A 16296-nucleotide genomic window follows, 5' to 3' on the forward strand; every position below is an offset into this window, starting at 1 on the left:
CTACTCCTCACAATACTACTACCACTCTTCACAGTACTACTACTACTCCTCACAGTACTACTACTACTCCTCACAATACTACTACTACTCCTCACAATACTACTACTCCTCCTCACAATACTACTACTCCTCACAGTACTACTACTACTCCTCACAGTACTACTACTACTCCTCACAGTACTACTACTACTCCTCACAATACTACTACTCCTCACAGTACTACTACTACTCCTCACAATACTACTACTCCTCACAGTACTACTACTACTCCTCACAGTACTACTACTCCTCACAATACTACTACTACTCCTCACAGTACTACTACTCCTCACAATACTACTACTACTCCTCACAATACTACTACTACTCCTCACAGTACTACTACTCCTCACAATACTACTACTCCTCACAGTACTACTACTACTCCTCACATACTACTATCCTCACAATACTACTACTACTCCTCACAATACTACTACTCCTCACAATACTACTACTCCTCACAGTACTACTACTCCTCACAATACTACTACTACTCCTCACAATACTACTACTACTCCTCACAATACTACTACTACTCCTCACAGTACTACTACTACTCCTCACAGTACTACTACTCCTCACAGTACTACTACTACTCCTCACAGTACTACTACTCCTCACAATACTACTACTACTCCTCACAATACTACTACTACTCCTCACAATACTACTACTACTCCTCACAGTACTACTACTCCTCACAATACTACTACTCCTCACAGTACTACTACTACTCCTCACAGTACTACTACTCCTCACAATACTACTACTACTCCTCACAATACTACTACTCCTCACAATACTACTACTCCTCACAATACTACTACTCCTCACAGTACTACTACTACTCCTCACAGTACTACTCCTCCTCACAATACTACTACTACTCCTCACAGTACTACTACTCCTCACAATACTACTACCACTCTTCACAGTACTACTACTACTCCTCACAGTACTACTACTACTCCTCACAATACTACTACTACTCCTCACAATACTACTACTACTCCTCACAATACTACTACTCCTCACAGTACTACTACTACTCCTCACAGTACTACTACTCCTCACAGTACTACTACTACTCCTCACAATACTACTACTCCTCACAGTACTACTACTACTCCTCACAATACTACTACTACTCCTCACAGTACTACTACTACTCCTCACAATACTACTACTACTCCTCACAGTACTACTACTACTCCTCACAGTACTACTACTCCTCACAATACTACTACTCCTCACAATACTACTACTACTCCTCACAGTACTACTACTACTCCTCACAGTACTACTACTACTCCTCACAGTACTACTACTACTCCTCACAATACTACTACTCCTCACAGTACTACTACTACTCCTCACAATACTACTACTACTCCTCACAGTACTACTACTATCCTCACAATACTACTACTACTCCTCACAGTACTACTACTACTCCTCACATACTACTACTACTCCTCACAGTACTACTACTACTCCTCACAATACTACTACTACTCCTCACAGTACTACTACTACTCCTCACAGTACTACTACTACTCCTCACAGTACTACTACTCCTCACAATACTACTACTCCTCACAATACTACTACTACTCCTCACAGTACTACTACTACTCCTCACAGTACTACTACTCCTCACAATACTACTACTACTCCTCACAGTACTACTACTACTCCTCACAGTACTACTACTCCTCACAATACTACTACTACTCCTCACAATACTACTACTACTCCTCACAGTACTACTACTACTCCTCACAGTACTACTACTACTCCTCACAATACTACTACTACTCCTCACAGTACTACTACTACTCCTCACAATACTACTACTACTCCTCACAGTACTACTACTACTCCTCACAGTACTACTACTACTCCTCACAGTATTACTACTACTCCTCACAGTACTACTACTCCTCACAATACTACTACTCCTCACAATACTACTACTACTCCTCACAGTACTACTACTACTCCTCACAGTACTACTACTCCTCACAATACTACTACTCCTCACAATACTACTACTACTCCTCACAGTACTACTACTACCTCACAGTACTACTACTCCTCACAATACTACTACTACTCCTCACAATACTACTACTACTCCTCACAGTACTACTACTACTCCTCACAGTACTACTACTACTCCTCACAATACTACTACTACTCCTCACAGTACTACTACTACTCCTCACAATACTACTACTACTCTCACAGTACTACTACTACTCCTCACAGTACTACTACTACTCCTCACAGTACTACTACTACTCCTCACAGTACTACTACTCCTCCAATACTACTACTCTCACAATACTACTACTACTCTCACAGTACAACTACTATCCTCACAGACTACTACTCCTCACAATACTACTACTACTCTCACAGTACTACTACTACTCCTCACAGTACTACTACTCCTCACAATACTACTACTCCTCACAATACTACTACTACTCCTCACAGTACTACTACTACTCCTCACAGTACTACTACTCCTCACAGTACTACTACTACTCCTCACAGTACTACTACTACTCTCACAGTACTACTACTCCTCACAATACTACTACTCCTCACAATACTACTACTACTCCTCACAATACTACTACTCCTCACAATACTACTACTCTCACAATACTACTACTCCTCACAATACTACTACTACTCCTCACAGTACTACTACTCCCACAATACTACTACTCCTCACAGTACTACTACTACTCCTCACAGTACTACTACTCCTCACAATACTACTACTACTCCTCACAATACTACTACTCCTCACAATACTACTACTCCTCACAATACTACTACTCCTCACAGTACTACTACTACTCCTCACAGTACTACTCTCCTCACAATACTACTACTACTCCTCACAGTACTACTACTCCTCAAATACTACTACCACTCTTCACAGTACTACTACTACTCCTCACAGTACTACTACTACTCCTCACAATACTACTACTACTCCTCACAATACTACTACTACTCCACAATACTACTACTCCTCACAGTACTACTACTACTCTCACAGTACTACTACTCCTCACAGTACTACTACTCCTCACAATACTACTACTACTCACAGTACTACTACTACTCCTCACAGTACTACTACTCCTCACAGTACTACTACTACTCCTCACAATACTACTACTCCTCACAATACTACTACTCCTCACAGTACTACTACTACTCCTCACAATACTACTACTACTCCTCACAATACTACTACTACTCCTCACAGTACTACTACTACTCCTCACAGTGCTACTACTCCTCACAGTACTACTACTACTCCTCACAATACTACTACTCCTCACAATACTACTACTACTCCTCACAATACTACTACTACTCCTCACAGTACTACTACTACTCCTCACAATACTACTACTACTCCTCACAGTACTACTACTACTCCTCACAGTGCTACTACTCCTCACAGTACTACTACTACTCCTCACAATACTACTACTCCTCACAATACTACTACTACTCCTCACAATACTACTACTACTCCTCACAATACTACTACTACTCCTCACAATACTACTACTCCTCACAGTACTACTACTACTCCTCACAGTACTACTACTACTCCTCACAATACTACTACTACTCCTCACAATACTACTACTACTCCTCACAATACTACTACTACTCCTCACAATACTACTACTCCTCACAATACTACTACTACTCCTCACAATACTACTACTACTCCTCACAGTACTACTACTACTCCTCACAATACTACTACTACTCCTCACAATACTACTACTCCTCACAGTACTACTACTACTCCTCACAGTACTACTACTACTCCTCACAATACTACTACTCCTCACAGTACTACTACTACTCCTCACAATACTACTACTACTCCTCACAATACTACTACTACTCCTCACAGTACTACTACTACTCCTCACAGTGCTACTACTCCTCACAGTACTACTACTACTCCTCACAATACTACTACTCCTCACAATACTACTACTCCTCACAGTACTACTACTACTCCTCACAGTACTACTACTACTCCTCACAATACTACTACTACTCCTCACAATACTACTACTACTCCTCACAATACTACTACTCCTCACAGTACTACTACTACTCCTCACAATACTACTACTACTCCTCACAGTACTACTACTACTCCTCACAATACTACTACTACTCCTCACAGTACTACTACTACTCCTCACAGTACTACTACTACTCCTCACAGTACTACTACTCCTCACAATACTACTACTCCTCACAATACTACTACTACTCCTCACAGTACTACTACTACTCCTCACAGTACTACTACTACTCCTCACAGTACTACTACTACTCCTCACAATACTACTACTCCTCACAGTACTACTACTACTCCTCACAATACTACTACTACTCCTCACAGTACTACTACTACTCCTCACAATACTACTACTACTCCTCACAGTACTACTACTACTCCTCACAGTACTACTACTCCTCACAATACTACTACTCCTCACAATACTACTACTACTCCTCACAGTACTACTACTACTCCTCACAGTACTACTACTACTCCTCACAGTACTACTACTACTCCTCACAATACTACTACTCCTCACAGTACTACTACTCCTCACAGTACTACTACTACTCCTCATAATACTACTACTCCTCACAGTACTACTACTCCTCACAATACTACTACTACTACTCCTCACAATACTACTACTCCTCACAGTACTACTACTACTCCTCACAATACTACTACTCCTCACAATAAATACTACTACTACTCCTCACAGTACTACTACTCCTCACAATACTACTACTACTCCTCACAATACTACTACTCCTCACAATAAATACTACTACTACTCCTCACAGTACTACTACTCCTCACAATACTACTACTACTCCTCACAGTACTACTACTCCTCACAATACTACTACTACTCCTCACAGTACTACTACTACTCCTCACAATACTACTACTACTCCTCACAATACTACTACTCCTCACAGTACTACTACTCCTCACAATACTACTACTACTCCTCACAATACTACTACTACTCCTCACAGTACTACTACTCCTCACAGTACTACTACTACTCCTCACAGTACTACTACTACTCCTCACAGTACTACTACTACTCCTCACAGTACTACTACTCCTCACAGTACTACTACTACTACTCCTCACAATACTACTACCACTCTTCACAGTACTACTACTACTCCTCACAATACCACTACTACTCCTCACAATACTACTACTCCTCACAGTACTACTACTACTCCTCACAGTACTACTACTACTCCTCACAATACTACTACTCCTCACAGTACTACTACTACTCCTCACAATACTACTACTACTCCTCACAATACTACTACTACTCCTCACAATACTACTACTACTCCTCACAGTGCTACTACTCCTCACAGTACTACTACTACTCCTCACAATACTACTACTCCTCACAATACTACTACTCCTCACAGTACTACTACTACTCCTCACAGTACTACTACTACTCCTCACAATACTACTACTACTCCTCACAATACTACTACTACTCCTCACAATACTACTACTACTCCTCACAATACTACTACTACTCCTCACAATACTACTACTCCTCACAGTACTACTACTACTCCTCACAATACTACTACTACTCCTCACAGTACTACTACTACTCCTCACAATACTACTACTACTCCTCACAGTACTACTACTACTCCTCACAGTACTACTACTCCTCACAATACTACTACTCCTCACAATACTACTACTACTCCTCACAGTACTACTACTACTCCTCACAGTACTACTACTACTCCTCACAGTACTACTACTACTCCTCACAATACTACTACTCCTCACAGTACTACTACTACTCCTCACAATACTACTACTACTCCTCACAGTACTACTACTACTCCTCACAATACTACTACTACTCCTCACAGTACTACTACTACTCCTCACAGTACTACTACTCCTCACAATACTACTACTCCTCACAATACTACTACTACTCCTCACAGTACTACTACTACTCCTCACAGTACTACTACTACTCCTCACAATACTACTACTCCTCACAGTACTACTACTCCTCACAGTACTACTACTACTCCTCACAGTACTACTACTACTCCTCATAATACTACTACTCCTCACAGTACTACTACTCCTCACAATACTACTACTACTACTCCTCACAATACTACTACTCCTCACAGTACTACTACTACTCCTCACAATACTACTACTCCTCACAGTACTACTACTCCTCACAATACTACTACTACTCCTCACAGTACTACTACTACTCCTCACAGTACTACTACTACTCCTCACAATACTACTACTCCTCACAGTACTACTACTCCTCACAATACTACTACTACTCCTCACAATACTACTACTCCTCACAGTACTACTACTACTCCTCACAGTACTACTACTCCTCACAATACTACTACTACTCCTCACAGTACTACTACTCCTCACAATACTACTACTACTCCTCACAGTACTACTACTACTCCTCACAATACTACTACTACTCCTCACAATACTACTACTCCTCACAGTACTACTACTCCTCACAATACTACTACTACTCCTCACAATACTACTACTACTCCTCACAGTACTACTACTCCTCACAGTACTACTACTACTCCTCACAGTACTACTACTACTCCTCACAATACTACTACTCCTCACAGTACTACTACTACTACTCCTCACAATACTACTACCACTCTTCACAGTACTACTACTACTCCTCACAATACCACTACTACTCCTCACAATACTAATACTACTCCTCACAGTACTAGTACCAGAGGCGTACATAGGAATCATGGGGCCCCATAGCAGAAGTTCTAATAGGGCCCCCCCCCAAAAAAAAGGTAAATAATTATCGGGGTCACAGAAGAGCAGATCTCACAACCTTCCAGCCTTTACATAGTAATTTTCCTCCTGCTGAAGTCCTAGATTCCTCTTTCATTGCCCCATAAAGTGTGATGCCAATAAAAGGGCCCCCAAACACAGTATGATACCCCCATGGTGAATTCCTCCACATGCACAGTATAATGACCCTACTGTACCCCCCCTCAACTCACAGGGCAAAGTTTGCTGACCCCAACATAGTATGATCCCCCAATTGTGAGCCCTAGAGCTAGAGAGGATGGTAGGTAATAAAGGAGGGTGTTATACATAATAAAAGATGAAACTATATAACTAAGGACGACGCTATACATAATAAGTGAGTACACTATATACTAAGGGACTGTGCTATATATAATAAGTGAGTACACTATATACTAAGGGACTGTGCTATATATAATAAGTGAGTACACTATATACTAAGGGACTGTGCTATATATAGTAAGTGAGTACACTATGTACTAAGGGACTGTGCTATATATAGTAAGTGAGTACACTATGTACTAAGGGACTGTGCTATATATAGTAAGTGAGTACACTATGTACTAAGGGACGGTGCTATACATAATAAGTGAGTACACTATGTACTAAGGGACGGTGCTATACATAATAAGTGAGTACACTATGTACTAAGGGACGGTGCTATACATAATAAGGCTACATTCCTGCATCTGTGTGCAGTGTCGGTGTGCTGCCCGCTTTTACAGACGCATTGAGCATGACCTATTCTAATCCACAAAATCGGATCAGAACAGGACAGTCTCTGACCCTTAGATCTCATTCTCAGATCCGTGATTTTTATGGATGTGTGAATGGATCTGTAAAACTGTACGAGTCCGTGGACCATCCGATAAAAATGTGAGAATGCAGCCGAAGGGATTTTACATGTAACATTATCACTCCAAGTCACACAGTGCAGATACAGAATAATACTTACATCCAGGCACTTACCGCTGACGTCTCATCTCATCAGAGCCGGTTTCTGCTGCTTCTTCTCCATCTGGTCAGACCTTCATGTCGACATCTCCCAGCCACGACTCGTCTTGTCATGATGATCTCCAGCCTGGAAAATAACAAGGCCTCATATATTGTATACATACATGTGTCTCCCCCACACTGCACCCTCTCCACAGGCAGAGCTTAGCTCCAGGGCAGGATATAGTGATGCTATGAGGTAGATGTTGCTGGGCGTTGTAGTGCAGGTCTGGTGATGGCGCAGATAATAATTCTAGGACACAGTGGGGTGCAGTCTTCAGGTTTTACTCACAGTTGTTCAAGACTCCAGGTTACCAGCGCCAGTGTGTAACCTCCCACGTCGTCCTGCGTTCACCAAGGAAGGGGTTCAGCAATCTCTCAAGTATCTCAGGAGTACTTAAACGGGACCCCGTTCTATGTTCCTTCCTCGGTCGTCTTCCTGCGCTGGCTCTCACCCTCCTGCCCTGCACCTCGCAATCAGTGTCCCACGCCGGTAGCCTTGGGTCTTGTCGGGCGACGTGCAGTCCCCTGGACCCTCTATGGCCACCTTTTCGGCGATGTAATTGTGGTGCTTGGCAGCTGCACCTTGCGAGTGCAGCAGCCTCCGGTTTCTAGCTGAGCCTGATTATTCTCCGCTAGTTAGGAGCCGGTCCCCTCTGCGGACTGATCTCTCCACGTCCGTGTAGATTCGGGCGCACGGGTGGCTTCCTGCACTCCTACTGACGGCGCTCCTCTGACCTGCTTCCTCCACCCACACCCACTACATGGTTCCCCCTCTCTTGGTCCCCGTCCCCTTTCCAACCATGGACAGGGCTCAGCAGTGGATTCATGCATCTTGCCCCTCCTGCTGGTCTGGAATGGTGTAGTGTTGGATGCAGGTGTTAGGGTCCCGGGTAATACTCTCTCCTTACATGAGAGTGGGGTACCACACCTCTTCAGTACCCCTGTGGCGACTGAACCCGCAGGGGCGCCACACTACTACTACTCCTCACAGTACTACTACTACTCCCCATGGACAGTGACCCCAGACTGTGGAGACAACATGATACAAAAGTTTAATAAAGGGATTTTTTTAGACGGAGATTCAAAGTTGCGACTTGTATCTCTATACAGGCCACTTGGCTTCTTAGTTCTTCGAAATGATGAGGGTCCTGGTGAAGAAAATGACTCGTATTAGCGCCCTGTACGTTCCTACATGAGACCCCGCATCATGGCGGCCCTCCTATAATTCACTAATACTATTTACTTACGGGATTCACTTTGTGTCCTGTAATGGGAAAACAATTAGAATCTGAGTGGCCTCCGGAATATGGTGGAAAGCTGCTGGTGAGACCGGGGGGGATTACTGTATGAAATGTCAGCTCCCATCTGATTGTTGGGGGCTGAAGGTTAAATCGAGTATATTTACAATATCCATCATAAAAGCCGTGAGGATAGAGCAAACCCCCGGTCACCGGCACCAGCGGCCGCAACCACCAAGCTTCTCCAAATATCCAGCAGATACGTATATACTGAATATAGAGGTATAGATAATTCTACATGATGGATATATACTGTATACAGAGGTGTAGATAATTCTACATGATGGATATATACTGAATATAGAGGTATAGATAATTCTACATGATGGATATATACTGTATATAGAGGTATAGATAATTCTACGTGATGGATATATACTGAATATAGAGGTATAGATATTTCTGTATGATGGATATATACTGAATATAGAGGTATAGATAATTCTACATGATGGATATATACTGTATATAGAGGTATAGATAATTCTACGTGATGGATATATACTGAATATAGAGGTATAGATATTTCTGTATGATGGATATATACTGTATATAGAGGTATAGATAATTCTACATGATGGATATATACTGAATAAAGAGGTGTAGACAATTCTACATGATGGATATATACTGAATATAGAGGTATAGATAATTCTACATGATGGATATATACTGAATATAGAGGTATAGATAATTCTACATGATGGATATATACTATATCTAGAGGTGTAGATAATTCTACATGATGGATATATACTGTATATAGAGGTATAGATAATTCTACATGCTGGATATATACTGTATATAGAGGTGTAGATAATTCTACATGATGGATATATACTGTATATAGAGGTATAGATAATTCTACATGCTGGATATATACTGTATATAGAGGTGTAGATAATTCTACATGATGGATATATACTGTATATAGAGGTGTAGACAATTCTACATGATGGATATATACTGAATATAGAGGTATAGATAATTCTACATGATGGATATATACTGAATATAGAGGTATAGATAATTCTACATGATGGATATATACTGTATATAGAGGTGTAGATAATTCTACATGATGGATATATACTGAATATAGAGGTATAGATAATTCTACATGATGGATATATACTGAATATAGAGGTATAGATAATTCTACATGATGGATATATACTATATATAGAGGTGTAGATAATTCTACATGATGGATATATACTGTATATAGAGGTATAGATAATTCTACATGCTGGATATATACTGTATATAGAGGTGTAGATAATTCTACATGATGGATATATACTGTATATAGAGGTATAGATAATTCTACATGCTGGATATATACTGTATATAGAGGTGTAGATAATTCTACATGATGGATATATACTATATATAGAGGTGTAGACAATTCTACATGATGGATATATACTGAATATAGAGGTATAGATAATTCTACATGATGGATATATACTGAATATAGAGGTATAGATAATTCTACATGATGGATATATACTGTATATAGAGGTGTAGATAATTCTACATGATGGATATATACTATATATAGAGGTGTAGATAATTCTACATGATGGATATATACTGTATATAGAGGTATAGATAATTCTACATGCTGGATATATACTGTATATAGAGGTATAGATCATTCTACATGATGGATATATACTGTATATAGAGGTATAGATAATTCTACATGATGGAAATATACTGAATATAGAGGTATAGATAATTCTACATGATGGATATATACTGTATATAGAGGTATAGATAATTCTGTATGATGGATATATACTGTATATAGAGGTATAGATAATTCTACATGGTGGATATATACTGAATATAGAGGTATAGATAATTCTACATGATGGATATATACTGTATATAGAGGTGTAGATAATTCTACATGATGGATATATACTGTATATAGAGGTATAGATAATTCTGTATGATGGATATATACTGTATATAGAGGTATAGATAATTCTGTATGATGGATATATACTGAATATAGAGGTATAGATAATTCTACATGATGGAAATATACTGAATATAGAGGTATAGATAATTCTACATGATGGATATATACTGTATATAGAGGTGTAGATAATTCTACATGATGGATATATACTGAATATAGAGGTGTAGATAATTGTACATGATGGATATATACTGAATAAAGAGGTATAGATAATTCTACATGATGGATATATACTGAATATAGAGGTATGGATAATTCTACATGATGGATATATACTGTATATAGAGGTATAGATAATTCTGTATGATGGATATATACTGTATATAGAGGTATGGATAATTCTACATGGTGGATATATACTGAATATAGAGGTATAGATAATTCTACATGATGGATATATACTGAATATAGAGGTATAGATAATTCTGTATGATGGATATATACTGAATATAGAGGTATAGATAATTCTACATGATGGATATATACTGTATATAGAGGTGTAGATAATTCTACATGATGGATATATACTGTATATAGAGGTATAGATAATTCTGTATGATGGATATATACTGTATATAGAGGTATAGATAATTCTGTATGATGGATATATACTGAATATAGAGGTGTAGATAATTCTACATGATGGATATATACTGTATATAGAGGTGTAGATAGTTCTACATGATGGATATATACTGAATATAGAGGTATAGATAATTCTGTATGATAGATACAGTACAAACCAAAAGTTTGGACGCACCTTCTCATTTAAAGATTTTTCTGTATTTTCCTGACTATGAAAATTGTACATTCACACTGAAGGCATCAAAACTATGAATTACCACATGTGGAATTATATACTTAACAAAAAAGTGTGAAACAACTGAAAATATGTCTTATATTCTAGGTTCTTCACAGTAGCCACCTTTTGCTTTGATGACTGCTTTGGACACTCTTGGCATTCTCTTGATGAGCTTCAAGAGGTAGTCACCGGAAATGGTCTTCCAACAATCTTGAAGGAGTTCCCAGAGATGCTTAGCACTTGTTGGCCCTTTTGCCTTCACTCTGCGGTCCAGCTCACCCCAAACCATCTCGATTGGGTTCAGGTCTGGTGACTGTGGAGGCCAGGTCATCTGGCGTAGCACCCCATCACTCTCCTTCTTGGTCAAATAGCCCTTACACAGCCTGGAGGTGTGTTGGGGGTCATTGTCCTGTTGAAAAATAAATGATGGTCCAACTAAACGCAAACCGGATGGAATAGCATGCAGCTGCAAGATGCTGTGGTAGCCATGCTGGTTCAGTATGCCTTCAATTTTGAATAAATCCCCAACAGTGTCACCAGCAAAGCCCCCCCACACCATCACACCTCCTCCTCCATGCTTCACGGTGGGAACCAGGCATGTAGAGTCCATCCGTTCACCTTTTCTGCGTCGCACAAGGACACGGTGGTTGGAACCAAAGATCTCAAATTTGGACTCATCAGACCAAAGCACAGATTTCCACTGGTCTAATGTCCATTCCTTGTGTTCTTTAGCCCAAACAAGTCTCTTCTGCTTGTTGCCTGTCCTTAGCAGTGGTTTCCTAGCAGCTATTTTACCATGAAGGCCTGCTGCACAAAGTCTCCTCTTAACAGTTGTTGTAGAGATGTGTCTGCTGCTAGAACTCTGTGTGGCATTGACCTGGTCTCTAATCTGAGCTGCTGTTAACCTGCGATTTCTGAGGCTGGTGACTCGGATAAACTTATCCTCAGAAGCAGAGGTGACTCTTGGTCTTCCTTTCCTGGGGCGGTCCTCATGTGAGCCAGTTTCTTTGTAGCGCTTGATGGTTTTTGCAACTGCACTTGGGGACACTTGCAAAGTTTTCCCAATTTTTCGCACTGACTGACCTTCATTTCTTAAAGTAATGATGGCCACTCGTTTTTCTTTACTTAGCTGCTTTTTTCTTGCCATAATAGAAATTCTAACAGTCTATTCAGTAGGACTATCAGCTGTGTATCCACCAGACTTCTGCACAACACAACTGATGGTCCCAACCCCATTTATAAGGCAAGAAATCCCACTTATTAAACCTGACAGGGCCCACCTGTGAAGTGAAGACCATTTCCGGTGACTACCTCTTGAAGCTCATCAAGAGAATGCCAAGAGTGTGCAATGCAGTCATCACAGCAAAAGGTGGCTACTGTGAAGAACCTAGAATATAAGACATATTTTCAGTTGTTTCACTCTTTTTTGTTAAGTATATAATTCCACATGTGGTAATTCATAGTTTTGATGCCTTCAGTGTGAATGTACAATTTTCATAGTCATGAAAATACAGAAAAATCTTTAAATGAGAAGGTGTGTCCAAACTTTTGGTCTGTACTGTATATACTGAATATAGAGGTATAGATAATTCTACATGATGGATATATACTGAATATAGAGGTATAGATAATTCTACATGATGGATACATACTGAATATAGAGGTATAGATAATTCTACATGATGGACATATACTGAATATAGAGGTATAGATAATTCTACATGATGGATATATACTGTATATAGAGGTATAGATAATTCTGTATGATGGATATATACTGTATATAGAGGTATAGATAATTCTACATGATGGATATATACTGTATATAGAGGTATAGATAATTCTGTATGATGGATATATACTGTATTTAGAGGTATAGATAATTCTGTATGATGGATATATACTGAATATAGAGGTATAGATAATTCTGTATGATGGATATATACTGAATATAGAGGTATAGATCATTCTACATGATGGATATATACTGTATATAGAGGTATAGATCATTCTACATGATGGATATATACTGTATATAGAGGTATAGATAATCCTACATGATGGATATACACTGAATATAGAGGTATAGATAATTCTACATGATGGATACATACTGTATATAGAGGTGTAGATAATTCTGCATGATGGATATATACTGAATATAGAGGTATAGATAATTCTACATGATGGATATATACTGTATATAGAGGTATAGATAATTCTGTATGATGGATATATACTGTATATAGAGGTGTAGATAATTCTACATGATGGATATATACTGTATATAGAGGTGTAGATAATTCTACATGATGGATATATACTGAATATAGAGGTGTAGATAATTCTACATGATGGATATATATTGAATATAGAGGTGTAGATAATTCTACATGATGGATATATACTGTATATAGAGGTATAGATCATTCTACATGATGGATATATACTGTATATAGAGGTATAGATCATTCTACATGATGGATATATACTGTATATAGAGGTATAGATCATTCTACATGATGGATATATACTGTATATAGAGGTATACATAATTCTACATGATGGATATATACTGAATATAGAGGTATAGATAATTCTACATGATGGATATATACTGAATATAGAGGTATAGATAACTCTGTATGATGGATATATACTGAATATAGAGGTATAGACAATTCTACATGATGGATATATACTGAATATAGAGGTATAGATAATTATACATGATGGATATATACTGTATATAGAGGTGTAGATAATTCTACATGATGGATATATACTGTATATAGAGGTATAGATAATTCTACATGCTGGATATATACTGTATATAGAGGTGTAGATAATTCTACATGATGGATATATACTGTATATAGAGGTATAGATAATTCTACATGCTGGATATATACTGTATATAGAGGTGTAGATAATTCTACATGATGGATATATACTGTATATAGAGGTATAGATAATTCTACATGCTGGATATATACTGTATATAGAGGTGTAGATAATTCTACATGATGGATATATACTGTATATAGAGGTATAGATAATTCTACATGCTGGATATATACTGTATATAGAGATGTAGATAATTCTACATGATGGATATATACTGTATATAGAGGTATAGATAATTCTACATGATGATATATACTGTATATAGAGGTATAGATAATTCTACATGATGGATATATACTGAATACAGAGGTATAGATAATTCTACATGATGGATACATACTGTATATAGAGGTGTAGATAATTCTACATGATGGATATATACTGAATATAGAGGTATAGATAATTCTACATGATGGATATATACTGTATATAGAGGTGTAGATAATTCTGTATGATGGATATATACTGTATATAGAGGTGTAGATAATTCTACATGATGGATATATACTGAATATAGAGGTATAGATAATTTTACATGATGGATATATACTGAATATAGAGGTATAGATAATTCTACATGATGGATATATACTGTATATAGACATATAGATAATTCTGTATGATGGATATATACTGTATATAGAGGTATAGATAATTCTACATGGTGGATATATACTGAATATAGAGGTATAGATAATTCTACATGATGGGTATATACTGAATATAGAGGTATAGATAATTCTGTATGATGGATATATACTGAATATAGAGGTATAGATAATTCTACATGATTGATATATACTGTATATAGAGGTGTAGATAATTCTACATGATGGATATATACTGAATATAGAGGTATAGATAATTCTGTATGATAGATACAGTACAGACCAAAAGTTTGGACACACCTTCTCATTTAAAGATTTTTCTGTATTTTCCTGACTATGAAAATTGTACATTCACAGTGAAGGCATCAAAACTATGAATTACCACATGTGGAATTATATACTTAACAAAAAAGTGTGAAACCACTGAAAATATGTCTTATATTCTAGGTTCTTCACAGTAGCCACCTTTTGCTTTGATGACTGCTTTGCACACTCTTGGCATTCTCTTGATGAGCTTCAAGAGGTAGTCACCGGAAATGGTCTTCCAACTATCTTGAAGGAGTTCCCAGAGATGCTTAGCACTTGTTGGCCCTTTTGCCTTCACTCTGCGGTCCAGCTCACCCCAAACCATCTCGATTGGGTTCAGGTCTGGTGAC

Source organism: Phyllobates terribilis, unplaced genomic scaffold (assembly GCF_046119375.1).
Source record: "Phyllobates terribilis strain yellow unplaced genomic scaffold, ASM4611937v1 Scaffold_7__3_contigs__length_470593459, whole genome shotgun sequence".
NCBI lineage: Eukaryota > Metazoa > Chordata > Amphibia > Anura > Dendrobatidae > Phyllobates > Phyllobates terribilis.